Here is a 26,209-nt window from a genome sequence, read left to right as displayed (position 1 = left end):
GTTTACCTAATGCAACACACTATATAAACAAAGGTGTTCTCCCCAAAATCGGCGACACTAAGAAACAAGAGGGCTAGAGCCGATTTTGCAAGTGTAAGATTCTCTCAAAGTTTACTCCTTTGCATTTGGTGTTGTGTGAAGCATTTGAGGCATCACACTTGGGGTGCTAGGCTCACAAGGTTTCAAGGATCATAATCAACAACAAGGTAAGTTATTCTATCTTTCATTCAAGTTAAAAAAATGTTCCCCATGTATGCTAGATAGGAATATAACCTTGGAATTCAACTTTGCATGATAATTAGACAAACATAGATCCAAGGTTATTAGGGTTGCATGTACACTTAGGAAGTGTTAGAATGCTCAAAACCCATCAGTATTTTCATCGGCTACCCACATAAATCCTTTGGATATCTCTTCAATAGACCGAGTGACAATGTTGTCTTCGTTGCAAGGAAAGGCGTTTTCCGCGAAAGAGAACTCATATGCGAAGAGGACAGTGGGAGGCAGATTGACCTTGAAGAGCTTCAAGAGTTAAGTGATGAAGGAACCTCAAACACTATCACTCAAGCTGAGGAGGAAACTCCTTTTAAACCAATTGACGAGTCCGTACCTCTGCGACGTTCCAGTAGAGTTAGTGTTCCACCTGTGTTATATGATTTTCATATAACAGATGAAGGTGATACGTTTATCAGTGATAGTACATTGATAAATTTGGATGAACCTAATAACTACAAGGAAGCCATGGCAGGCCCTGACTCTGTAAAATGGAAAGAGGCTATGGACAACGAGATTCAGTCCATATATGACAATCAAGTTTGAAACTTGGTTGACAATGTACTAGGTCGTAAGACGGTCAGGTGAAAATGGATCTTCAAGAAGAAGACCGGCATGGATGGGAAAGTACACACATATAAGGCGCGATTGGTTGCGAAGGGCTTTACTCAAACTCCTGGAGTTGACTATGACGAGACTTTCTCACCAGTAGCGAAGATCAAATCTATAAGGGTTATGCTAGCCATAGCTGCGTTTCATGATTATGAAATATGACAGATGGATGTCAAAACCTCTTTCCTTAATGGGAAGTTGGCTAAAGATGTTTACATGAGTCAGCCAGAGGGTTTCGTCAATGCAAAGTACCCTAATAGAGTGTACAAGCTTGAGAAATCCATTTATGGATTGAAACAAGCATCTCGCAGATGGAATCTTTGTTTTGATGAGAAAGTCAAAGAGTTTGGATTTTCGAGAAGCGAGGATGAGTCCTGTGTGTATGTCAAGGCTAGTGGGAGTATAGTTAGCTTTCTAGTGTTGTATGTAGATGACATACTTCTCATAGGAAATGACATTCCAACCTTGCAGGAGGTTAAGTCCTGGCTTGGAAAGTGTTTCGCTATGAAGGACCTCGGGGAAGCTGCTTACATTCTGGGGATAAGAATATTGAGAAATAGGAGTAAAAGACTAATAGGACTTAGTTAAAGTACCTACTTGGACAATGTGTTGAAACGTTTTAGCATGGAGAATTCCAAGAAATGAGAATTTCCATAGCAATACCAATCTGAGTAAGACTCAGAGTCCGAGTACCGATGCCGAGATAGCAGAAATAAGTCGAGTACCATATGCTTCGGCAGTTGGCTCGATCATGTATGCTATGACATGTACTCACCCTGATGTGACCTTTGATTTAAGCATGGTCAATAGATATCAAGGGATTCCTAGTAGAGCTCACTGGACTGCGGTAAAGAACATTCATAAATACCTCCGAAGGACAAAGGACTGGGTCCTTACCCTCGATGGTAGTGATGACTTGAGAGTGACAGGGTATAGTGACGCCAGCTATCAGACCGACAGAGATAATTCTCCGCTCTCAGTCGGGCTGGGTATTTACCCTGAATGGAGGAGCAGTAACTTGGAAAAGTTTAAAACAGGAGACTGTAGCTGATTTAACGTGCGAATCAGAGTACATAGCAGCAAGCGAAGCGTCGAAGGAGGCAATATGGCTGAAGAACTTCATCAGAGATCTTGGAGTTGTACCAACTATATTGGATGTGTTCAATTAAGTTCTACGTCAAACAAATCAGAAATCGGGAAGAAAACTGCTGGACAATAAGTATGACTATGTTCCATGTATTTTTCCACACGATATCTTGAAGAACAGAGGATTATATGATCCCTTATCTAAAGGACGCGTCAGAGTTCAACGGCGGCTTTTGAGAGATACGATTGCTAATCGGATTTTGAAGTTGAATTGGCAGTTATAGTTATTAGACTTATCCAAGCGGGAGACTTTTGGATTAGGTGTCTAAGCCCATAACTATAATTGGTATGTACTTGATAGTAGCATGGTCCATTTGGGTTACCTTCACCGGAGCGATTTGATAGGATGGATATTTGAGAAAGAGGTTGTTTGTGATTTATTAATATATTATAAGTATAATATATTAATTGAGAAATCATATTATTTAATTGGTATTGATCAAGAATTTATTTGGAATTAATTTAGTGATCAAAAGAGACTAATTAAATTAACGGGGACTGATCAGTGATACATATAGTTTGGGCTAATGATCCATGATTGATTAGTGATGGACTAAGCTTATGTGAAAGTTCATGAATTGTTAGTCCAAATGAATTATTGGATCAAAAAGCCTAAGTGAGTGGATTAGGGTTTACAAGTGACCCTTGGAATTCTACACTATATATGTAACCCCCTCAGCCTTAAAGTTGAATATAAGGGTATTTTAAGAAGAGTATAGACGATTTTTGGTGCCTCTAAGCTCTCTCTCATTGTCCTCCATTGTTCTTGGTGTTTGTGACACATTTGAGGCATCACACTTGAGGTGCTAAGCTCTTGTAAGGCCAAGTTCTACAAGCTACAACAAAGAGGTAATAATCTTACTTGTTTTTATGTTTCAATTATCAATGTTGTATGCTAGTAATGCTTCATGCTTTGGAAAATGAAAATTACATGTATAACTAGAGAAAACTTAGATCCAAAGCATTAGGGTTGTATGTGCATCATAGGGATGTTATAGTGCTCAAAACCCAACAGGTGAGACCTGGTGGAGTTTAAATTGAGCAAGGTATTAGATCACGTTTAGGGTGGGATGACTCTGTGGTCAGTGGTTGGTAACCGTGTGGTGGTTAGGCTGGGGTAGCCCTTATTAGTTAGACTCTTAGTCGTAACCTTGATGCGAGATTAGATGTGAGACTGCCGGTCTCCGAGGTGGATTGGGGATTTTTTTATCTCGGTTTAGTGGACGTACGTTGTGGAATCGGAAGATTTCAGATAGAATGCAAGTGTAAATCTTTGGATTTCGAGACATGAGTAATGTTCCCAGTTGGCACAAGGGGTTAAGACCTGCGCTGGGGGTCGCCTTTGTTTATATGAAAGATCTTTTCAATAGTAAGGTATGGTTAGGATTCTGTCTGCCTTAAGTGTCAGCTAGATGATTTAGGACCGAAATGATTTCTTTCTGTTCGGATTGCAGAGATAGGTCCTATTGATAGTATTTTGGAATGGTTTTTAATGTCAGGAAGTCGAATAAGGTATTGGATTCCTGAATCTGAGTTGAGTAGTGATGGTTGTCCTTCATTGGTTAAGGTTAGTGGGAGCAGGCATTCGTTCGTCGTATGTATGCAAGTTCTGATAAGAATGGGTTTGATTATTGGAAGGTCATCGTATGTTAGGTTCAACTTTCATCAGGGATATGAAAGAGTTTGTCGGATCATTTGATTGCCTGGAGAGTAGCAAGGAGTGATTTTGAGGTTGAAATCTAATTTAAGCGGGGGAGAGTTGTAACACCCTGTTTCGAATCGTTTCATAATTCAGGGTCGTGGCCCGAAGACCAGTTATCTTAAGGCTTTGGTCCTTGGGGGAAATAGAGATTTAGACCCCTTTGGGTGTGGGTAATGTGGATTAGGTGATCCAAGAGTTCGGTTGGTGATTTGGATCCCAAGAGTATAATCGTAAAGTGATAGTTCAGGCCTTTATGAATTTTGGATTTTAGTTCGGAAAGTTTTAAGGAAAAGGAGAGTTGATAGGGTTGTAGAGCTTCTCATTACCTTTCTGTGGATATAAGGATCGTCAAAATCGGAGTTGAAACAAAGAAGTTATGACCATTTGAAGTTAGGAAGATTTTTGGGTTAGCCGCGTACGCTGGGCGTACTAAGGCATCCCTAGTATGCTGGGCGTAAATTGAGTACGTTGGGCGTACGTGATTAGTGCCCATACCTTATTTTCGTGGTTTGAGCCCTATTTAGGATCCTTAACTTCCCCAAACCCATTCCATTCTCACACTCCACCTCTCCAACACCCTCCCTTGAAACCCTAACCCTAGTTTGAGCCTTGTGAGAAAAAGGAAGGTGTTTTTAAGTGCTTTGGAGTGTTCTTGGTGCACCTTGGAGAAGAAGGAACTCATTGAAGAAGCGTTGGTTGCATTGGAGCTTGTAGATCTAGACCTTGTTCACATTGATCTTTCTTCTGGAGGTATAAAGTTTGAATCTTGATGATGAAATTGTTAGATCTAGCTAGTTTTGGGTGTTATGAGCTTTTGGTCACTTTAGTGCATAAAGTTTAGATCTTGAAAGTTTGTGACCTTGTTATGGATAAAGTTGGAAACTTTATCCATCTAAACATCATATTGATTCAGATCTAAAAGCTCAAGACTTGGACTTAATGGATTAAGATGGAAAAATATTCTTTTTCGGTCCCTTTGAGACTTAAAGACTAGATCTTGGTTGGTTGGACCATTCTAATAGATAAAGTTGGAAACTTTATCCATTATCAAGTTATTAGGAACCATAAAAATATCATCTTGATGGGTTTTGATGAATTATGCTTAAGTTGATGTTCATATTATAAGTTTAGATGGATAAAAACGGGTTTTGGGTCCCATTAAGACATGCAAAGGAATAAAGTTGGCAACTTTATGGATTAAGACCTTATTTAGAGGTTAGATCTAAGTTTGGACGTTTTGGTATTAAGCATTAAGTGCTTAATGAAAGATTTAGTCACCTGGTGAGTACGTTGGGTGTATGTACGCGTATGCTTAGCGTAGAGCATGGTGTCCCCGTCCTTAGGCTTGGCGAGTAGTACACTGCGCATCGGAATGCAGTATGTGGGGCGTACAAGTTCAGTCCTCGTGAGAGGATTATATATGGCTTGGACCTTGGATTTTGGGGAAAATACCTTAATTATTGATTATGGATAATTTGGTTATGTTCAGTGTGAGGATTTCTGGTAGCAGCAGCTCGTGTGTTCGGTTATCTTGGATTGAGGTGAGTTTCCTCACTGTGCTTGGCGGGTCGAAGGCACCAATGCCGACCCATAGGTTACTATGATTAGGATGCTAGTTGTCTACGTGACTCTTGCATGTATGTTATGTGATATGTATACCGGTTGGGGCCTAATGAGTGTATTATATATTATTTATCTCTGTGATTTTTGCATGTGTTTATGTGTATGTATGTATACCGGGCGGGGCCCGATGCCAGGCGGGGCCAGATGAATACGATGAGGCGGGGCCCATCTCATGCTATTGATAGATCTAGTCCGAGCGGGGCCCGATGCCGAGCGGGGCCCATTATATGTATGATATGTGGTATTTTGGGGAACTCACTAAACTTTGTGCTTACGGTTTTATGTTTATGGTTTCAAGTACTTCCGGTACAAAAGGGAAGGGCCCGACGTGAATGCACTGCATCTACCCATGTTTCCACAGCTTTATGATTCTAGGATTGTACTCTGATAACTATTTTTACTATGATATATTTTTGAATGATTGAAAATACAAAATGGTCTGGTTGAATTAAAAATGAAAATTTTACCTTACAATTTTTGCCGTGAAAGGCTTGTTTAGTAGATAGAAATGGAATGGGAGAAATGACACTCATTCCTTTTCGTTTGTTTGTTTATAACAAGAATGACGAGATAGAGAAATTTTATAATTCCATTTCCATGCTTTTGATCCTCCGTTTTGTATAGGGAAAAGACGAGAATTGATAATTCAAAGAAAAACAATTCTAGCTTGAAAAACACAGAGAAGTGACTTCCACACTTTCCCCTTCGTCTGTTCTCAATGTTTCACGATCAATAAGCGTATCTCTACCCCAAAATTAGCTACAGTTAGTGACCAAATCCTCAACTACGGAATTACATTTGGGCTTTTCCACTCTTCCTTCATATCTTTGTCTTCATCAATATGTTTCTCATCTTCATCTTGATAGGTATTCATCAATATGTTTCTTATATTCATCTTCGTGTCTTTGGCTTCTCCACTTTTTTATTATTTGAAATAATCATTTTCAAAATTTATTCCCATTGAAGTTGATTAGTTTTTTTCCCTGAAACTAATTGTCTATTTGGGTTATTTTTATTAAAAGAAACCAAATATGATTATATTTTTTGTTATTACTTATCTTCATTCTCATTAAATCAATGCAAATTCCAAAATCAAGGAAACCGATTAAAAGAGATAATTAATGGATTCCACATATCTTTATTTTATTTTACTAGTTTATAACCCGTGAGAATTACAGTTATAAAATTAATTAAACTTTAATATTTAAAATTCAAAATTATTAATCAATTATTTTAAATAAATTATCACTTAAGATATATTTTTTTTAGTTATATAAAATTATAATCGTTGATTTAAATAAATATGTTAAGTTATATCACCTTATAATCTGTATTAATTTTATTTTATTTTTCAATCAAATGTTATTAATTTAATATAATTAAAGTGAGAAAGTTTAAAATTTGAAATTTAAAATAAAGAATCAAATAATAATTTTATGTAGTTAGAGTGGAAACTTTAATTTGAAATTTGAAATGGATAATCAATTATTAATTTATTGTAATTAGAGTGGAAATTTAAAATTTGAAAATTTGAAAATGATAATTAATAGGTTGACAAGTGACATAATAGGTGATATATAACATTAATGACGAGTTCTAGTTGTATGACACTTGTCAATAGGAGATTAAACATATTCTTTTATTAGGTGTGAAACCTGTGTATTACACGGGTTTAGAAAAAAAAATTTAATATAAAATTATAAGCATTACATATTTTTTAAAATAATAAGTTTATATAAATACAAAGAATATAATAAATAAAGTAAGTAATTTAATATATAATGTAAGATATTTAAAAGATTGTATAACATTTAGTATGAAATTTAATAGAATGATCTACTTTACATATATATAAATCTCATTAAAATATGGATTTTAAAATTAAGAAAATGAAAATTACAAGAAATTGACAAGTGGAAAAAAAATAATTCAAAAACTTTTAAAAAATGACATGTGGCAAAATCAATGAGAACATGACATTTGGCAAAATTGATTTTCATTTATTAGGTTAGATTAGAATAGGGAGAGGGAGATATGAAGCTAGCTTGAAAAATAACATGTTCATCAAAATAATAATGCAACAGACGTTGGTGGACCGATTCAAGATCTCTTTGTATATATATCTTCTTCGTCTCCGTTGCACATTTCTTTCTTCCTTATCCAATTCTTGTTGTACCGAATTAGCAACTTTGATCGCGACTTGTAGCAAGAAATCTAATTCACCGGAAAAGCAAGAGGATGATGATGATGAAGATATTTTTTTTAGAAAGGAATGATTTGTTATGATGTAAAATGTGGTGGGTTTAGCTTAGTATTTATAGTGTTTGAAAAAAATGAAGAAACTAGCCGTTACACTCATTCTTTCCCTTCTCTCTCACCGATATTCATTTGCCGTGTACCAACCAAAAACCTGGCATGTCGCCATGGGGGGCAGTGTGCGTCGAGAATGCCAATGGGCTGTCAAATGTCAACCCCATGTCAAGCCACTCAGTCAGGTCTAAGTAGAAACCAGGGCCGACCCGTTGATTTTAAGGCTCATATGCTAAGAAGAAAAATGGGGCCCTAAATACAATTTTTTTAATATATAAGGAAAACGAACTTAAGACGGTGAATTGTCGTTATAAAAAACTTAAAAGTAAATAAATTTATTAAAAATGAACATTTGGAATTTTATAAAAACTTCAAGGGCTAATTATGTAACTTCTAAAACAAATTTGTTAAACATATTGGAAAGGAGAGGTTGATTATGAAATATATAATATGGCCAAAACTGTAACTTGAATATAAAACATAAAAATGCAGTAACAAAAATCAAACCTACATTGGTTTAAATAAAGGACACACTTATGCTAATTTGGCTGCCCAAACTTTATGCAAAACCTTAAATAAATCGTATATATTTTGTTATTAAATATATAATTTAATTAAAACTCAAACCTTATTCTTTTTGAGGCCCTGAGCGGCTGGACCTCTTCTGATCCGCTAGACCTCTTGCCCTCCTAAAAATCGGGCATAGTAGAAACAAAAGAGTAGAAAAGAAAAATATTTACATTTTTTTTAATCATTTGTAAAAATAACAATTGTAGTTATTTTTCTTAATTATTTGTAAAAAATAGCGCCGAAATTCCACAAATAAGTGAATAACCATCCTTTTCGCATCGAGATCACGGCAAAATAAACCATTTGGCCCTTATAATTAATGCATTTTTTTTTTCATTATTATGTCAGTTTTTTCTATATAATCTCTCTCAACATAAGATTTTCATATGTATCTTCGTTTTATCATGGAATGGATTTTATGATCTTTACCATAAAAGAACTTCAAAAATAAATATTTTATTAGATTAAGGAATGCCTCTCACCATCTTAGTGCTCCCGACCTTTTAAATGGATCACCTACAAAGGAATTTAGATGGGTGTTTGTCAATGTGATCCCCTCTCTCTATTCTTGTTTATTATTGACATGGAGGGTTTAAATGTTGCATTAAGATCAGCTCGTCAAAACTCTTTATTTCATTGTGTTCAAACTTCTAATGGCAGTCCTGTGATATCTCATCTTTTTTATGCGGATGAGAAAAGTTCTTAAAAATATTGTAACAAAGTAAATTACATAATACAGATGTTTTTGGTTTCGTAGGGAACGATGTCATTAGCATTGAACAATGTCATTTCACTGTGAACTATTCTTCTTAAATATTTTAAATACGTTTTACAATAACATCATTCCAAAATTTGTGGCTATTTCAACCATGTGAAATTTTGTTATTTTTTGTAAATAATTAAGAAAATTGACTATTTGATTATTACATTTTCAGCTTATCCCCTTAACTACATTTAAGTTTTAGTTATTTTAATCATTTCTTGACCAACTAGTCTATTTTGTAGGGGTGTGTATGGGGCGGTTTGGTTCGGTTATTGGTCAAAACCGAACCATAACCATTATGATTGGTTAATGCATTTTGGTAACCATTGGGTATGGTTAATATTGGTTATGGTTAATGGTTTTTGTCGGTTAACGGTTTTGGTTAATGGTTAATATTGGTTAACCATAATGTTCAAAATAATATAAATGGCGAAAGTATAGTGACATAAAAAATGAAAAGAGAATACAAAAAGTCATCGGCACCAATGTTTGTTACCTAGCTTATAGTAATATAATAAAATGTGTATCTTTGATACTGAGAGTGAGATAATACATAGTCACATTCAAAATCAAAAACATTTAATAAAAAGTATAAAACATTAAAAAAATTGACATTAATAACTTCATATATCGCTAATTGATATTAACATTAAAATAAAGCCAAACATTCATACACGTTCAATGCGATTAAATCAAAAACTATAAAATAAAATAGCTAAACATTTATATTATGTGTTATCTGGATAAAAAAAACCAATCACTCATATACATTCAATGTGATTAAGTCAAAAACAGTAAATAAAAAAAGAAATTAAAAAAAAAAACATTCTTAATATATCACAAAATGAAGAAGAACTAAAAACTTAATTTACCTAGAAGTTTTGATTATAAATTAAAAAAAATCCTTCGAATAGAACTATAAAGTCAAAACAATCTTTGATTAGGATTAACGGTGTGAGAAGCCTCCGATTAGGATTATGAGTGTGAAGATTAACCTAATTGTGAATAATGTTTACAAATTATAGAATTAGTCGATTAAGAATTACAACATTAATCAATAATCTAACTCAATGCATGATTGGAAAATTGTGTGTGTCTGCATGATCTGCGTGATCATCCTTTGATGGTTTGATTGCACGTTTATCTCATAATAAGTGAGGATTAATGAATTATATTTTGAAATTTTAATGGGTGTTAAATAAGTTTGACTATATTATTTTATATATAATCCATAATTTTTATGTATTAAAATATAAAGTTAGCGGTTCGGTTAATAATGGTTTGGTTAACCTATAAAACCATAACCGAACCGTTTGTTATCGGTTAACAAAAATTAGAAACCGAACCAACGGTTTTTAAAACGGTTCGGTTATTATGGTTCGGTTATATCGGTTAATTTGGTTATGGTTCGGTTTTTCGGTTATTATGCTCACCCCTACTATTTTGTTAAACATATAAAATAAAAAACAAATATTTATATAAAAATATAGAAAACTCTTCTCAAGATGATCAAAATGATGAAATATACGATATCAAAAAACATAACAACCATATACTAAATTTCCCGTATCAATGTTTCATAACTACATATTATATTAAAATGAAACAAATATCAAACATGTTTTTTAAAACCTATAAATTAATAGAGTGTTATATAGAATATTTAAAGTAGATGGGGATTGGTGTTTAATTATTATAGAGTAAAGTATAAGAAAGTTTTTAACTTGGAGAAGATTTTTATTAAATAAAGTAAATCAAAAGTTGATATAGAAAAATAACAAGATTTTAAGATGTCGATTGTTGGATGCCCTTGTTCTTTATGATAAACCCACAAACCACAATGTCATTTTCATTCACATGTCGACCGTTGGACTTTATGTTCCATCCCCTTTTCTTTGACGACCACCGCCTCTCCCACATCTGATACGATCAATTAGATGCGTCTCTCGAGTGCCAACTCCAACAGAAGAAGAAGAAAAAAGAAAAGAAGAGTTAACCCAAAATCAAGCCTCCGAGGACTTGGGTATGCCAACCATTAAATACTTAAAGAACAAAACAAACCAATCTCAAATAATACAAACGTTTTTATCCAAATGAAATTCAATAAAATTATAATTACTCTAATCTACTCCTTTTCGATAACATAATCCTTGTGCCAACGGGGCGCCACTAGGACACGACTAGACTGTCTTGATGCACCCGGTTCCGTTGTAACATTTGTTGGATTAATTGGTTTATCAAAAGAGGAAATCTGGAACAATTTTTGTTCTAGGGGTATTTTAGGAAACATTCATTTTATTCGGTTTTTGTGTTAGAGTAGGAGTCTAGTTTTATTATTATAAATAGGTTAATGTTTAAGATATTTAAGTTAACTTTTTCCAGCAATAAAGCTCACCAAGTAATTCGTCGTTCTTGTTCTTTTCTACTTCTTTGTTCAGTTCATACCTTGGGCACCAAGGCAATATCAGGTGGTATACGTACACTTGGTATCAGAGCCTAGGGACCGTGAAGGTGTAGGGCGGCCGGTTTGAGAGCCGGTTTCAAGAAAACTGTAGTCTTTCGCTGTGGGGTAGCCGCAGCGAGAACCGAGTTCGGTTTAAGAGGGTGTGGATTGTTTTTGAGCGCGAGCTGAAGCATCTCAATAGCAACCACGATTTCTCTTGATCGGGCTTATTCTAAGGTAGAGAGAGACTAATCGGAGGCGCGGAATAAACGGACGGGAAGACGTCAAATTGGGTGGCTTTGATTCGGTTCGTTTTGCAGGTAACGGAAAACGGTAAAGGTGGTCGTGACCTTGTCTTGTTGTTCAGTGGAAAAGTGATCTCGGAACAAGCTTGATTAAAGAGGTCGGGGTTAAGGAGAAAAGGATGTCCTTGATTAAAGAAGGAAGTTCGATGACGTTTCAAGTTTCGGGTTTGATTCCAACGAATTATCCGGTGTGGGGAATCAAAGTCAAGTTGATTATGGATGCACACGACATATGTGAGGGTGTTCGATGAAAGAATCTCGCATAATATGATTGATCAACAAAAGTATGGCTGTCAAGACAAGAAGGGAATTGACAAACAACACGGTGTGAACATTATGGCGGTGGAAGTTCAAATCGGATGACTTTGGATCTGGCCGGGGAGAGGTCGTGAATCCGGGAAAAGTCTAGATGGTAATGAACATATCCAACAGGATGTCATGTTACATGTTACGTGTGTTGTGAACAATCAAAAGGTATGGAGGACTTTGGACGTGACCGAGGTGGAGGTCGGGTGTCCGGGAAAGGTCGAGAATCGTGGTGGTTGCTGCCTTGGTAAAACAGGTTGTTGGAACAAGGTACAACAAGATTGTGTGTGGTTCGGCGATGATGATAGCAGGTGGCTCTTGGTATTCAAATATTGAACATGGTGTTGCTTAAAGCAACTGTTGTCGATGGGTTTTGCAGGTGAAGCAGCCGGTATGTCGACGGTGAACAAAGGCTGTGAATGTGGTGGTGTTCGTCGATGGTTAATGGTGGAGAAACGCAGTTGTAAGTGATAGGCGTGGATAAACCGATTAAGGGGGTGATTGTTGGATTAATCGGTTTATTACAAGAGGAAATTTGGGACAATTTTAGTTCTAGCGGTATTTTAGGAAACAATCCTTTTATTCGGTTTTTGTGTTAGAGTAGGAGTCTAGTTTTTATTAGTATAAATAAGGTTAATGTTTAGGATGTTTAAATTAACTTTTCCAGCAATAAAGTTCACCAAGTAATTCATCGTTCTTGTTCTTTTCTACTTCTTTGTTCAGTTCATACCCTGGGTACCAAGGAAATATCAGGTGGTATACCTAAAACATTCCCCTCCGCTTCAGTAAGCACCTTGTCCTCAAGGTAATAATGAAAATTTGCGGACTGGAATTCGTGAAGCCATTCCCATGTTGAATCCTCCGGTGAACGATTTGTCCATTGCACGAGTACTTGCATGACCGATGAACCTCCTTGTAGCACCCGACGCGACCCACAAATGGAAAGTGACTGCTCGACTGGTCTTCCCTTCTCAAACTCCTCAGGTAGTGCCGCTACAACATCCATGTCCCCACCTTTATACGGCTTAAGAATAGACACATGAAACACCGGATGAAACTGACTTATTCCCGGCAATGCCAAACGGTAGGCTACCTTCCTGCGCTCCGTAATAGCGAACGGCCCTTAAAACTGCTTTGATAGCTTGTTTGGAAGTCGGTTAGCTACCGTAACTTCATGGAACGACTGCAACTTGACCAACACCCGGTCCCTTGTTTGAAACTCGACCTCTCGATGCTTATGATTAGCCTTTACCTCCATCCTATGATGTGCCACAGTTAAATTTTCCTTAAGCTGATGCAACAACTCGTCCTGCTCCATCAACAAAGAATCAACAACAACTATTCGGGATGTTCCTGAAACATATGGAATAATGGAAGGAGGATGCTTACCATAAAGAGTTATGATGACATTTTTATACTGCTGTGATAACTAGCATTATAACAAAATTCAACCCAATTCAGAAAACCGAGACCACTGACTAGGCTGATCGGAAACCATGGCTCGTAAATATTGCTCCAAATAACGATTGACAACCTCCATTTGTCCATCCATTTAGGGTGATAAGATGTATTGTGCTTTAACTGCGTGCCACTCAATTTGAACAAACTTTTCCAAAAATTGCTAAGAAAGATAGTGTCTCAATCCGAGATGATAGTCTTAGGAAACCTGTGATGTTTAACCATGATATCCATGAATAGTTCAGCAACATTCTGGGCATTGTAATGCATCGGTAGAGTACCGAAATGGCCATACTTGGTTAATCGGTCAACCACTACAAAAATTATCGTAACTCCCATGGAAGTCGGCAATCCGATAATGAAATCCATGGTTACGTCATCCCATACGACCTCCGGGGTGGGCAATGGTTGTAAGTAACCTCCTGGAACTTGTGTAGAATACTTAGTTTGTTGGAAAACCAAACACTGACCAACAAACTCATAAATTGACTTTTGCATGCCCTTCCAATAAAATAATGCGGACAAGCTAACCAACATTTTCTTTGTTCCACAGTGCCCAACGCTAGGTGTCTCATGAAATTCATGTAACAACTTTTGTTTGAGCCCATATTCACTACCAAGGAAGCATCGACCCTGGTACACTAGCAACCCTTCTTGTTGTCGGAACCCTTCAAGCACCTTTCCTTGCTCCAATTTCTTATTTATACACCGCAAATCTTACAGATGTTCATTTTCTTTTTTAATTCATCAAATAACCACACAATGGGTCGACTTATGGCCATGAAAGTTGTTGATACCACATGCATTCGAGAGAGAGCGTCGTCTGCTTGGTTGTTGACACCCGACACAAAGTCGAATCATAGAAGTTTACGGACATACTATTGTTGTATCAGAGTTTGAATTACCTGTTGCATAATTTCTTTAATGCTTTTACGATCGGTGCGTATTATGAAACGTTGCCCGATGAGATATTGTCGCCATTTGTAAACGACTTCAACAATGACAATCAATTGTTTCTGATATGTGGTAACTGTTCTCATGCGAGGGCCTAATTTGCGGCTGAAATAGCTAATTTGTAGCTCCTTTTGTATCAAGACTGCCCCGATGCCTTCTATCGATGCATTCGCCTCAATGAAAAATTGAGCTTTAAAGTCTGGTAGACTCAAGACTGGTGTGCTAGATAATTGTTTTTTCAGTTTTTCAAATGCTTGGATTTTACAATCACCCCGCTTGAACCCGTCTTTTTGCAACAAATCTGTCAAGGGCGCTACTATCGTTGCATAACCCTTGATAAACCGACGATAGTACCCAGCCAGACCCAAGAAACCACGAACTTGCTTTTGTGTCTTAGGTACTGGCCACGTTGTTACTCCATTGATCTTCCTTGGGTATACCTCCACCCCACGTATTGAAATAATATGCCCCAGATACTATAATGATTTAGCATCGAAACTGCACTTCGACATCTTCATATAGAACCGATGTTCCTTCAGACACTGAAATACACGTTGCAAATGTTCCAAATGAGCTGGCATCATGGTACTATATATCAATATATCATTTGATGGGTTTTGAGCATAATAAACAAAAACCTATGTGTGCATGCAACCCTAATTCTTGATTTATGTTTTCTCTAATTGGACATACAACATTTGAACATCAATTGGGAAACCCTAGGAATCCTATACTATTTTCAAAATTAGCATCTAGGGTTAGAAAACATACCTTTGATTGTTATTGATGAATAACAAGAAACCCTTGTGTTCTTGAAGCTTAGAGAGCAAGCACCACAAATGTCGTGCCTCTAGTGGTTCACACCCAACAATAGCAAGAGGATGGGAGAGGTGAGAGAGGAGAAGGGAGCTTAGAATTTCGGCTATCTCTTGAGGATTTTGAATGGCCGAAATCCTAGGGTGGAGAGGCCTTTATATAGTGCATCCAAAAACCCTAGATAAGTCCCAAAACAATAAAATAACAATATCTTACTTTTGGTATTTATCTGGTTTCCTAATTATCCTCCAAAGATAATTCTGGATACTCCAGATATTCTAGATCCTCTAGAACCATAGAAAAACGCTCAAGGCTCTAGGATGGTTCTAGCATGCCTCTTGTTCAACTATTGAACAATTGCACTTTAGCCCCTACACTTTTAATTAATTCCTTTAATCACAAAAATTAATTCCAATTAATTTCTGATTAAATATTAATTAAATATTACTATTTCTAATTAATATATTATTCTCATATTATATTAACAAATCATTTATTTGATTTCTAATTAATTTATTAACTAAGTAATAAATTAATAAACCAATATTTCTCTCTAAAAACTATCCTATTCAATTGCTAAGTTTGAGGGCAACCCAAAAGGACTATGCTAATATCAATTCAAGTTTATACCAATTATAGTTATGGGCTTAGACACCTAATCGAACAGTCTCCCACTTGGATAAGCTTAATAACTATAGTTTCCAGTATTACTTCCAAAACTGATTAGCAAATTGTAGCTCTCAAAAGCTGTTGTCGAACTCTGACCCAATCTATTACATGTCCTAAGATAAGTGATCAAATATTCCTCCATTCTACAAGATATCGTACATATATGAGACATGGATTATAATCAATCTCATTGTCTAAGTTTTGTTTTCGACTTCTGATTTATGACGACTGAAATCATACTACCAATTGAACACATCAATTCAGTCCAGGCATGGCCAAGCACTTTAGATGCCATCATCAAATCATCGAGGGACCCACATATATCGCTTTTCTCGTTAGGGCAAAAGGAATGAATAAACTTTGACTTATATGCTTGTACTATTTACTTATCAAATCACACACAACAATACGTTTTATAACATCAAGTTACTGATGCTTTTACGTATTATCAATTCACAACTGACTTGTAAACAACAACTCATATATCTCCGTTTCAAGAATATAAGATATTATCGTCTCAAAATTACTCGTGATAAAATCCATGAAGTAATTCTCTGAGTGTGGATTTATCCAATACTCAAATCCCCATTTTCTAAGTACTCATGAACATTGCAGCAAAACCATTGCTATGTCTAATCTCCATAGACAATCTACAATTCAATTCATGACAGTCTTAACTCGCTACTTACTTCCAAAAGTACGATTGACTGTGGAGTTTTGAATAATCCAATCATCCGAGAAGTAAAACATGCAAAGCGAAACACAATAATAACCTAATTAACTATGGTATCAAACTATTGAATATAAATAAAAATCTTATTATTTAATCACCATATTAATTAGACTTTATTCATTATACAATGTTTTGAGTAGTCAACTAAACAATTGAATTAAACATCAGTCATGCCATGTTATGAACATGCATACTATGTTTCTTTATGGTCATTCCTTTGTGAACAGATCGACTGAGAACTATTCCAATGATGCTTATTTCACAAATTCAAATTCTTGTTACTACTAAATGTGTAAGAGTTCAACCTTACATGCAATATCATTTTGTGATGCCGAGGCTTCAAAGTCACATACACTTTGCCAAAGATATTAAAAAAGTGTTCAATTGAAACTTTGTTACTTAAAACAATTTCATGGTAACGAAGTCTCAAATTCAAGATACACTCCTTGAACACCTTCTCTGCATTAAAGTTTCTAACTCACATGTAGATTTAATAATCAACTCCCATTATGGAAACATTTCCATATTCTCATATGACAATCAGTTTTGATCAAGAATCATCCCAATCTAAAACATGTTACCATGGTCCTTCTAACCAATACCATACTTCTAGCTGTCTACAAGAAACCAATCATTTGGTATAACCTCAGAATGTTCCCGACACTAGTTTAACAACTTTAGTCACACCAAGTTCTAATCCTTTTTCCCTATCAATGCCCCAGGCATTTGGAAAAAATAGAACAAGTGAATATTATATCATATGTAATTGATCCTATATGCGAAGCATATGACACTCGATTCATTATGTCTTACATAAAGACTTTGATATATGTTCAGTCTCTTGCTATAATATTTTCATATATTGAACTTCCGATGTTGAACCATTTCAACATGATATTCATATATGTCCAAGACTAAGTTCTTTTAAACCCTTCAATCTAAACTTTTAGATTTAAAATGGAGTATGAGTGCCCTCTCCCTTAAGCCTTACTATAGCGAAACAATTTCCAAATTTTGCAATTTGCAACTTGAAATCTTTGTTTTCTACAATTAGTAGTGCCAAATTGCAACACTTAGCATAACAATTATGCTCCCACTAGCTTTGACATGTACCCAGAAATCAACTGGACTTCTAGAAATCAATACTATTGACTTTCTTACTAAAGTGCAGATTTCTGATACGTGATGCTTCGATAAGTCTAGACTTCTCAAGCTTATACACCTTTCATTAGATAGCATATGTGTGTCTTTAAATCCTTTCAGAACTTATAGCCATAAGTTCCAAAAGTTCAAATAGTTCATTGCCATTTCTCACAATTCGAACTATAATAAAGGGATGTCGTAATCATATTTAAAATTGCAGAATGCAATTATCACAACCACTAACCATAATGATATTTATCAAATCTTTAAAATCTACTAGCAAAAGTGTTTCCTCATAATCATTTTCATGAATTAGAGTGAAACCTTTTGCCACCTAGATTTTATGGTGTATGTGTTCCCATCCAAGTGAATCTATCATTTCCAACCTACAATCATAAGACAAGGTTTATGCCACATTCAAATTCTAATTTAGCTTTCATGGACTGAACTTTACTTTTTCTTAATTTCTTGCCCTCTGGTAGCACAAGGGCCTACAAGTGCTTCCATGTTGTTTAAGAAACTCACTTCCATTAACCAATGTATTATCACTGACGAAGGTGTTCTGCCTTTTACAGTCAAATCAGAACCATAGAACTCATAAACATTGCCAACTCAACTGGAAGATGCACAAAAACAAGAATGTGTCAACTTAACACAATAGGTTATCAACCTTAGGTCGTGTGCTAGTGATAACAATAAGGTTTATTCTTGATTGACTACTAAAACTTTTCAAGATCAATAAGACTCCCACTGACTTCTTGACATATGAGTTCCTCTCTCAAGGAGCATTCCTTTACGAGCAAAAACAAATATTCAAAAGTTAGTGTGGATTCTCGACAAGAAACACTTCACATATATGGTCTAGTGTAACAATTGGCAAAAATAGGAACGATCGTACGATACCATGTTTTGATTTTTAAACAATATGCATATTTTATCGAAAATGGTTGAAGAAATTTAACATGTTTTATCTAGATAAGTTCTTGTGAGAAATAAAACAAGTGACTAATGATAAATTCCGTTACGACGTATAACTACGAACCAACACCGGTATGTGAAAATTTGCATATAACGTCATTTGAACGCAAAAATTTAATTCCCGTATCAACATGTCTCCAGTTGATGATTAAGTTAAATTTTATATGAAACTTGTGCCTAATAGTTGTGAAGGATCGAAATTTGACAATTATACGAACCGAAATGACGAAACGTGGTTAACGATATTTTTAACCGATTAAATGTCACGAAATTATAAATTGGTCAATAAATTATATATTTAATTAATAAAAAATATAAAATGAATTATTATAAGGCATAATTATAATGTATCTAAATATTTTTAAATAAAAGAATCAAACATAAACATTTAAGTGCAAATACACAAAAACTACATTGTTATTTTGTACCAACAATACATGAATGTATATATACCTATTTATTATTATCTAGGGAATGAATAGTTATGGTTTCATGACTTAAAGTGATACATGTAATGAATAATGTGTGTAGTTTCATGGGATAAGAAAAAGGTAAAAATACTTGAGACAATTTTCAAGGAAATCATTAAGCACTTATTTCATTAAGACATGTTGCCAAGATCACTTATTATTTCTTCTTCTTATTTTCGAGATTTCCTTTTCCCACCTCCTAAAGTATAACACCTAAATAATAACTAACTACTTACTAGTTAGTTATCTAAGTTCTATCTCTAAGTAACTAACTAGACAAGTGGCTAGACAAATATCAAATCTGATCATATTAAGGATAACATCAAATCTTAGTAAAGATTGCATCTTATCTTCTTCCCTCTTCTCCTGTAAATCTCGAGGTCTTTCTCTCTCTCTCTCTCTCTCCTTCCATTTTCCAGCAAACTCTCCGTAGAAAGTTCTCAATCTTCATCATATTTCAGCCACACAAACTTCCTTCCAAACCCATCAAAACCGTGAATAAGAAGGGGTTGTTGTCCCTTGGTTTTTCAGCCACTATTTCACCTATTTTCACCTTCCTTTTGCTTGATATTTTCACCTTCAAATAACCCTGGAAGTTAGTTGTTATGCTGAACTAAATTAGGGACTCAAAACAGTGGCTAAACTACTATTATCTTGCCTTTTTGCTGAGATTTTTTGTGACAGCAACATAGCCAAAGCAGTGGCTGTTTTCGAGCATCAAACTAACACCCAAAAGTCTTCCAGTTTTCTACCCATTTTCGAGATTCAAAGTATTCCATATGTAGCTACTTTCAAACACTTAAAACCCCAGAGAAAGTTACTTTTCACCTCTAAAAAATGTGTTTTCCACCACCTTTTGGCAACATACTTTAGATCAAAATTAAAGTTAGGTATATTCTTGATTTCTACTCTTTCCTTTTATCATAAAGTTCACTGATTGTAAGTTATTGAATACATGATAAAAGTCTAACTTAGAAGTAAATATATGTCTTTAAGTTTTAAGACATCCAAAAGAATACTCAAATCACGAGCTTGAGTGGAACCGAAAACCGCACGAATCGTTCTCAAACCGAATAACTTTACGCAACAAAAGTGAGTTTTCTACGACCCCTATTTTTATGTCTTACAAGTTTTAGGGGAGAATACACACTAAACAAATTGTTTTTGAATGATTTAAATGCTTAGTTAACTGAAAATACAAGTTATGTCTCTAAACATATCTAAGCTTAAATTTCAGCTTTTTACAGAAAAGTTATGGTCTGTTCAAGTACTGTTTTTCCCTTCTTAAACCTTATGGATTTCAAAACTGTACAATATGCAAATAGTTCAGGTATATACCTTTTTAAGGACTACTCGCACGCGTTCATACGGTTTTTTCTACAATTTATGATTGTTTTTACAAAACTGCCCATCATTTCAAAACATTTCGAACCAGTCTGTAAAAATGAACATTTTCAATCTGGTTAGGAACCACTTAAGGTCGGCGTAAAATTCATGGACAAAGAGACTCATTTTCTAAGCCTTGAGTGCTTACGGATCCCAATTTCCACTCACGATGATTTTTCTATAATTTTTCTAAAAACAGTGACATAATTTCCCTTTTGATTAACCTTGCTGTTTAGTCTTTCAAATGCATACACAAAGATTTGTTGTAAATAAGAGAAACACCAATTATGATATTGTTTAATTCACACACACTTTAAGGGTCACAAAAGTGTTAATTATAACAAGTGTTTCTAATATGATAATGTTGAAAACCTTATGACATAAGATAATTTGAAATATGTTGGTTTTGGTCACTCACAGCCGGGGTGCTGTATAAACTTTATTGGTCACTTACAGTCGAAGTACTGTCTAAACAGTTGTTATGGTCACTTACAGTTAGAGTACTGTCTAAACATTTTTTATGGTCACTTACAGTCGGAGTACTGTCTAAACATGTATATGGTCACTTACAGCTGACGTGTTGTTTAAACTCGTGTAAAGACACTTACAACCGACGTGTTGTTTAAACTCGTATAGAGACACATACGACCGTTTTCCTATTAAAACTTTGGTAGCTTTACATTATTAAGCATTACAACCAAAAGTTTTCAAACACAAACAATTGGGAATTATAACAAAATCCCGGATACAAAAATAATAATACAAACTAGGATGAGGTTGTATGTAGTATAAATATTGTTTGTAGATTGTTAAACTGATTGTTAATGTCTATTTATACAAACATTAAATATTTTTCTTCACAAAAATATGTTAATATTTACTTTTATCATAAGTATATCAACATGGATATTCGTATCGGATTTCAAGTATCGGGTCTCACATGAAGCATATCGGTAACATTGTTGACCATGTTTTGCACAACTTATTTTGTTAAACATTCCATGTTTTATAAAGATTTCTTTTTATAAAACTCACAGAGTCAAAACCTGTGGAACTCACAAACAATTTTTGTTGACGTATTTTAAAAATGTATATTCTCAGGTAACTAAGAAGCCGGAGGTAGGACATCGGTTCTAAGGAAATTATAGTTCCTTTCTTTTGGGAATAGACTTGACTTGTTTACCGTTGTGTGTTTAAAATGAAGATGTAATTTCAATTCCAAAACTTAAAGGTTTGTAAAAGATTGATTCAAATATGTTAAGTATTCTATATATGTGGTTGACTGTGATCCAATTGTAAAACGTCGCAACCCCGACGTTTTCCACCGTCGGTCAGGGTGTGACATCTAGGTTTATCCTTTGTTTTAACCAAAACATCACAACTTCCAATTCCAAATGTGTTAGAGTATGAAAACATTATTACTCAACATTTCATGAGGTGTTATAAACCTATTTAGCTCGAAATAAGTTTCAAGATACGATTCAAAGTAATGAGAGCATGGATTTAAAACTTGATTGGAAAAGGAAGTGTGACTCATCTCTTGATTGAACCATTTCAACAAAATCTAATTCCTCTACTTAGTCAAACAATTGCATTAATATGTTATTTGAGGATCAATTGTGATATAGTTCCACAATCATTAAGATGATCATAAAACACGATACTAAAGTACTCCCAATTTTTTTCAGATTGGAGAAACTTTTATCTTTCTGCCTAATAGATTCTTCATATTCGTTCTGTTACTCTTTAAAAATTTTCAAAATATTAGAATTATGCTTAATCTTATAAACACAACCATATTTACTGAAAGCATCAGTAAATCATGACTAATAAAGTTATCATCATTTGTGGCGGATCTTGAATAGTCCACATCAATGTGTACTAGATCCATTTGTCATTCACTTGACTCACATAAACATGTGATCAATGAATTAGTCATAATCTTCCAACGATCAAGATTCTCTTACATTACATTATTCAAATTGAATGAATCCAAGTTTCTTTCCAATTGAAACTTGGGTGATGAGAATTCCTATTCACTTGGTTAATTATGACAATACCACAAGTGATACAATAAGAATCAAATCCCAATTAACATTGCTAATAATAGAAATGTAACCACTAATTATCATAAATGCCATTGCAAGGAAATCCAAAATTCACTTTTATTAATAATAAAAAAAATTGGAACTTGTCCTTACAATGAAAAAAATAGAAATTATGTTTCTAAACATCTCCTAAGTAATCTATTAAGTTATCATAACTCCTAAGCACGTCGAACCATGCGACCAAAGTCCATTTCTCACGATCAGATTTATCTCACCCTTCTTAAGCTTCCTTCTTTCTCTTAGATCCTGCAAACATCAAAATGTGATCATCACATCATGTATTAAGAATATACGAATAGGAACTTAATAAAATAATAGAGTTAGATAATGGATGTACCGGAATTGGAGTCATACGACTTGAATTTACCATCTCTGAGATCTTTCAGGTAGTTAGGGCAGCTTTGCAACCAATGTCCCTTCACTTGGCAATAGAAACATATGGACCTTTTAGGCTTAGCACATGGAACTAGATCAAAACCGACCTTTCTCTTTACCATACGGTCAAACGGTTTGACTTTGGCCGCTCCCTTTCTATTGGGAGGAGAAATCCGTTATGGACTACCATTGTCAGCATTGTCAATGTCCATGGAAATTTTGGACTCAAATCTTTCAAACACTTTTGCTTCACTTGTGCTCTTAAGAATTTCTGCTTCAGCAACAATCATCATATGATTCAGATCGATTAGGGTCACGTCGTGGTCGCTCATATAAAAGTTCTCAATGAACTGACTATATGACTTAGGAAGTGAAAGTAGAACCAAATCAATGGCCTGCTCCTTGGGAAATCGACACCCATTCTATCCAATTTGTCAATGTGAGATTTCATTTCCAGAACATGCGCACACACACATATTTTCCATCTTGATGTCTACTTGCCAATAGGGCTTGAACAGTTTCATATCTTTCAACTCGTGACATGGGGTAAGTCATAGGAGGAGGAGGAGGAAGAGTTGGAGAAGCATGACGTCCATTTCCATCATTGAAAAAGGGAACATACTTTCACCTTGATCAGAATGTGGAAGATCATCTTCAAAAAGTAGAGGAAAAACATTTCCAAAAGAATTAGGAAGAACATTGTTGTCTTGACTCGACATATGTAATGGGAGAAAAGAGAATTCAAGTTAGTTGATTTTAATCCTTAATTATTAACCCATAAATTTAAATTAAGAATAGGATCCATATTTTCGTTTCGAACTTTGAAGAGGGATGGCGTAATCAAATTCAAATCTATTTTAGGTAGGTAAGGCTTTTACCAATTTCAATCTTATGAAACTCCTAGATCTTTTAAGATTCATTGATCTAATCAATGACATGTTTAATATCAGGTTATGCTCTCACTTTTGTGACTGGGATGTCGAGGATCACAAACAAGATGTAAATAACCATGCAAATTAGCTTGGTACTCTCGATGTCATTTATCATCTCCTTTTAATGTTCCGGTTAACCAGATGCACTCTATTAATAAACGATAATTATTGAGATACCCATTACCATCTTTATTAGTCCCACATTAGTGTGTCGGTTAACCACACACACTCCACTAACGACTTATAAATTTTAATGTGCAATTTCATTGATTAGCATCCAAATTCACATTTTCCTAAAGTAACTAAGAGTGAGATTTTAAAATAGTTTAGTTACTTTTAATCACATTATACTTATTAATGATAATTAATTGTCCTATCAAACCCATTCGGCTAACGACCCTCCACCAATCAAGGAAGCGGTGTGTGAGAGTGGACACCCATTCAACTACTATTTTATAGGCAGTTTCCTTATACCCCCTTATAGATCGGCTTCGTGAATGAGGCGTACTAGTGGTTCAACTGACTTAGTCATATACATATAGTAAATATTAAACATTTAATTTTTACATATAGTATAAGGTGTATTTGAAACATTTCAAATACTAGGTTTAATTATTAAATTTCGAATATTAAAACATTTAATTTAATTTTAAAATTAAACCGTATGATTTAATAATTATCCATTAATTAAACATTTAATTAATTTATTAAATCAATTTGAGAATTATTCAATTAAATTAATCAAGATAATTTAACCCTAATCCTCCGCCCCCCCCCCCCCCTTCCCTAATTTTCGAAAATCATGGGAGGGATAAAACAAATTTTATAATTATCCAATTAAACAAGTAAATAGATAATTACCAAAAATAAGATAACCCTACCAAAAACCCTAATTTTCGAAAAATGCATATCTTGGGGAGGAAGGCATGAAGGGTTTTGAGCATTCTAACACTCCTAAGGTGTGTATGCAACCCTAGAAACCTTGGATCTATGTTTTCTCTATTATACATGCAAACTTTCATTTTTCCAAGGTTTCATCCTAACTAGCATACCATGAAGTATATGTAATACAAAAAACTAGTAGAATGACATACCTTTTCTTGTAGCTTGATTTCTTAAGCCTTTAAGAGCCTAGCACCCCAAGTGTGTTGCCTCAAATGCTTCACACCAACACCACCAACAAATGGAGTAACTTGAGAGAAGTGTACTTGCACACAAAATTAGGCTAGCCCTCTTTTCCTATCACTTAGGTGCCAATTTTGGTAGCCTTAGGGTCTCTTATATAGTATGGCAAACTAGGGTTACACATGTAAAACCCTAATGACCTTCCATATCCCTCATGCTCCATGGGTTAAAACCTCCATGGAGTATCCATGGGTCACTACATGGGTTTAGCCCAACATAAAGAACTATGGATCATTAGCCCATTTTATAAGAATGAATGATTTACCAAATCAAGCCCTTATATTTAATTAGTCTCTTTTGATCAGAAAATTAATTCCAAACTAATTCTTGATCAATACTAATTAAATAATATGATTTCATATTAATATATTAGAACTTATAATATATTAATAAATCATAAATATCCTCTTCTCAAAAGTCCATCCTTCATATTGTTCTGGTGCCATGCAACCCAAATGGACCATGCTACTATCGGGTCAAGTACATACCAATTATAGTTATGGGCTTAGACACTAAATCCAACAAGGAAATGATTTCAATCCTTGCCATTTTCGAAACCTAAAGGGTAAGGAAACCCTAATCTCGAAAATTGTAGGGAAACGGTTAGAACCCTTTCCCAATTTTCGAAACCTAAGGCATAAGAAAACCCTAATTTTGAAAATTCTTAACTCCAAAAGAGTTTAATTGCCATAAACCCTAATTGATCAAATTCAACAATTGTAATCCATTCAATAGAAAACAAGCCAGTGCTCTGATACCACTGATGGGTTTTGAGCATAACAAACAAAAACATATGTGTGCATGCAACCCTAATTCTTGATCTATGTTTTCTCTAATTGAACATACAACATTTAAACATCAAATGGGAAACCCTAGGAATCCTATACTATTTTCGAAATTAGCATCTAGGGTTAGAAAACATACCTTTGATTGTTATTGATGAATAACA

The sequence above is a fragment of the Lactuca virosa genome, chromosome 9 (assembly GCF_052849685.1).
Source record: "Lactuca virosa cultivar CGN04683 chromosome 9, Lactuca_virosa_CGN04683_v6, whole genome shotgun sequence".
Classification (NCBI taxonomy): Eukaryota; Viridiplantae; Streptophyta; class Magnoliopsida; order Asterales; family Asteraceae; genus Lactuca; species Lactuca virosa.
The sequence above is the reverse complement of the archived record's forward strand: the minus strand, read 5'-3'. Positions refer to the sequence as shown.